The sequence below is a fragment of the Typopeltis vanoorti genome, chromosome 24 (assembly GCF_054136105.1).
Source record: "Typopeltis vanoorti isolate ZY-2024b chromosome 24, IOZ_Tvanoo_1.0, whole genome shotgun sequence".
Taxonomy (NCBI): Eukaryota; Metazoa; Arthropoda; class Arachnida; order Uropygi; family Thelyphonidae; genus Typopeltis; species Typopeltis vanoorti.
In genome coordinates this window covers 30,473,023-30,477,308 of record NC_143572.1, presented here as the reverse complement: position 1 = coordinate 30,477,308, position 4,286 = coordinate 30,473,023, and positions in this window count along the sequence as shown.

Genomic DNA, 4,286 nt, shown 5'->3' with positions numbered 1-4,286 from the left:
AGTTCAGTATACTAGCCAGTACTGATACTAGCTCCCCCCCCCCACACACACAGCACATTGACTACTGCAAAATGCGACTATTGCTACAAGATGAATTATATAAAATACTGTTGACAAAGTATTGTATTACAAACAAGAAAATAACGGTTTTTAGATAAATATATAACAATTTAAGAACAGCGAAAGGAAGAGTCGCCACTGGAGAGAACGCTGAAAAAGTAAGCAACTGGAAGAAAGACAGCAATGTTAGAGTCGAAGATCACCATGATTAGCATGCGAAGCGTCGAGCGAAACTTGTATGTTCATCATATTGATGTTGTACAAAAATTCCATATTTATATAATTGGCGTTTAAGATAAAAAGAACAATAAAACTGATTAGATATTTCGAGTAATAAATTAAACACAACTTATTAAAGCAACAGCTATCAGGGAAATAAAAGAACCATAGAATTTTAAAAAAAAATTCTTGAATCTGGAATATACAGTCTTGGCTTATAAACTTTAGAAAATATTAGCTTTATTTAATTTCAGACAGCTTTACAGATGTGTAAGAATGTCCGATTTCTAAATAAAAATAAATGAATAACCGTTATGATAGCGCATGTCATAAATATGAAAACGCAGCTATAACATAATGAAGAATATTTCTTTATTATCGCGGGGTGTTTTTGGATTTGTGATATTCGAAACCAGCTATTTACAACAACTTAATCTCATCTGACTGTGTTAGATGAGCAACTAAACGTAAGTCATTTACAAATTGTTAACAAGAAACTTTCTTTGGAATAATGTATCCGAACAAATTCCCCTCAATGAGAGTGAGAGGTGGGGAGTATCAAGAGCAATGTGGAACTCCTATACGAAAAACTTGTGGAACCAATTTCAAAATTCACAGTTGCAAATTCGTTAGTTGATAGGATTTGTACACTTCAAATCTTATTCGCCTTACTGGAATATGAAGTCATTTAATCCCAACAGTAACCGGTAGCGTAATTAGATGAACCACATTTTCTCTTCTTTACAAATGAAATTGAGTCAACTAATTTCATACAGTGGTTAAAAAAAAAAAAAAAAAAAAAAAAGTCGTTTTGAGATATTTTAATCACGCGAAAAATGCTTGAACCAAGATTGTTTTTAATTACGGCCGACAAAACTAAGTTTCTAAGATTAGTATATTATATCTGTTGTTAATCTCATGTATTCTCCTGTAGATTAACGTGTTTTGTAGAGTGAGAAATACAAGTTTCCGGAAGCAAAATCCTTGTGATAGTACAACACCAGCTAACCCAACTTCGCATGATAAACCGCTCAGAATGGCTCCTCGCGCCTTAAAAGAGAATCAAACCTAAGGGGTTTTCAACCGAGAGGCAATGTCAATAAGCGTAAAAGTCTGTAAGATAAACGTACTAAACAAACATTATATACTGACCTAGTAGCCCTAGTTGTTTCAGCAGCAATTCTAACCGAACTAATTTAAATCCAAGATCAAAACTTTTATTATTATTATTTTATTCACATAATTGATACACAGTCAAAACAAGATATCATATGAATAAAAATATGACTGGTGATACAGAACAATTCAGATTCTACCCAAAAATCTAAGAATAGTCCATCAGATAGCGTCGTAAAATATGAACTGTTTTTTGTAGGTCATATGGGGTCACTTCATTGATTTTTAATTGCTGTAAATAGTTGGACAGCTTCTTTGAAGTTGCACCAAGTGCACCGATAACTAATAAGATGACTTCGGTGTGTTTAAGCCACAGTCGGCAAACGTCGATTGCCAGATCTCGATATTTAGTAATTTTTCTCCAGTTCTTTGTTGTTAATGTTGTTATCACTGGGTACTGCAATATCGATTATCCAAACCTGTCGATTTTCGATAATTCAATGTCAGGTCTATTGTGTTCCAAATGCCGATCAGTTTGTATTCTAAAGTCCCAGAGAATTTTTGCTGTTTCGTTTTCCAATACTGTCTTTATTTTGTGGTGCCACCAATTATCAGAAGTAGGGAAGCCACATTTTTTGAATGCACGCCAATGAACTATTTTGGCCACTTCATCATGGCGGTATTTATAGTCAGTTTGAGCTATTTTGCTGCAGACACTGATTAGACGTTCTACAGTCTCATCTTTCTGATCGCATAATCTGCATTTGCTGTTATTATTGATGTTGAAAATTTTTACTTTGAATGCATTAGTTTGTAATGCCTGTTCTTGAGCTGCTAGAATAAATCCTTCTGTTTCTTTTTTAATGTATCCGTGATCCAGCCATTGCCATGTCTTGTTCACGTCAATTTTGTCCTCAGTATCTCGAAAAAATTGACCATGCAAGGGTTTATTTTTTCAGCGCACATATCGGATATTTTGTTGTTCCTTTTTTGTAATCGGATTTGTGTCCTGTTGCTTTTAGAAGGCCCTGTTGTGTAATTGCTTGAACCATTGGCTCAGAGCTATTGTCGATGTAATTTCGCAAGCTAATTTCTTCTTCCACAGTTTGTCTCACTTGCAGCAGACAGATCCCGTCCACCTATTCTCCTCGGTAGGTACAACCGGTCAACATCACTTCGTGGATGTAATGCATGATGCATAGTCATTTGTGTTCTAGTTTTGCGGTCCAGTTTGTCCAGGTCTTCTTTTGTCCAATCTATTCTGCCAGCTGTGTATTGGATCACTGGTATAGCCCAAAAATTCATTTCTCTAATTGTGTTTAATCCATTTAGTTTTGTTTTAGAATATTTCTAACTCTTTTGATGTATTCTGATGCTGCCTGTTGTTTAATTTTCGAGAGGAGAATATCATTGGCTTCTAATATTCCTAGGCATTTATAGTGTTCGTCAGCTGAAATTGCTTTTATATATTTCTCTTGATCAAAATTAAAACTGCTAGTGTCATTAATTTTTCCTCGTTTAATAGATAAAATTTCGCATTTATCTCAACGAAATTCCATTTTGATGTTCTGACTGAAAATACGAACTGTGTTCAATAAAGAATTTGCTGGGCCGATTTTCCATATAACTTCAATTATTATTATTATTATTATTATTATTATTAAGAGAGACCTCCAGGAAGTCAGGGACTCATCTAGGGAGGTGGCATAATATAAGCACCAGCCGCTTGCACTCACAACAACCAATGGCAATCCATTTCAATCACGCACCACCCTCGGAGAGAAAAATATAGTCCACACCACTTCTTAGCTGCATTCATTCTCATCTTCCAAGGATGGCCTCTTGTCCTTTCCCCACCCTCCATAATTTGAAAAATTTCATCAATTGAAATCCTGTATGATCCTTTTAGAAGTTTGTAAGTCTCAACCATATTATCCCTCTTTCTCTTATTTGCTAGTGTCTGCAGTCTACAAATTCTCAATCTGTCTTCATAATCAGTATTCCACAACCCTGATATCATTTTAATACTCTCCTTTTCACTCTCTCTCCAATATATCGAATTCACAACAGAAACAGGGAGACCAGACCTACGTACAATATTTCAAGTGAGGTCTTATCATGGCCTTGTAAAGAGGCAAAATGACATTCTTTTTACAGGCGAACGTTCGTTTCACCATTGCAATTATCTTTTGACTTCTACTTGTAATCTCTGCTACATGGTCTCTGAACTTCAACTTGATATTCTTCAAGTTGAAGAGCAGATTTCTTCAAGCATAATCCCATCAATATAATACGATATTGGATATCTAATCACGCCAAAGTGCATGATTTTACATTTCGGACATTAAACTGATATCCTTTTTCCCATGCCCACAATTCCCGACTATTCAAATCATTCTGCAAGTACTGCATATCAGCAGCATTCTTGATTACCCTATTTATCTTTGCATCATCAGCAAATAGCTGTATATCGCTTGTCAAATCCTTTCCAATATCATTAATGTATTGATTGTATGACAGCCGGCCAAGCACTGATCCTTGTGCTACACCACTGGTTACCTTAAATCTTTCAGACGCACATCCCCCATATACCATTTTTGATATATATATATATATATATATATATCAGTCCTCCATCCTCTTATTCACGCTAATATTCCATAATCCAAAGAATGTGGGCACGTTGATAAAACATTATCTTCCCTTAGTAAACTCGTGTTGTTCATTGCAAAATAGAGATTCTCAATCAATCCATGTCTAAATGCGAGCCCTAACCAATTTTTCCAAAAACTTCACCACAACTCTTGAGATGCTGATTGGTCGATAGTTGGGTACATCAATCTTTGAACCACCCTTGTGCAATGGAATTACCATACATTCTTACCATTTCT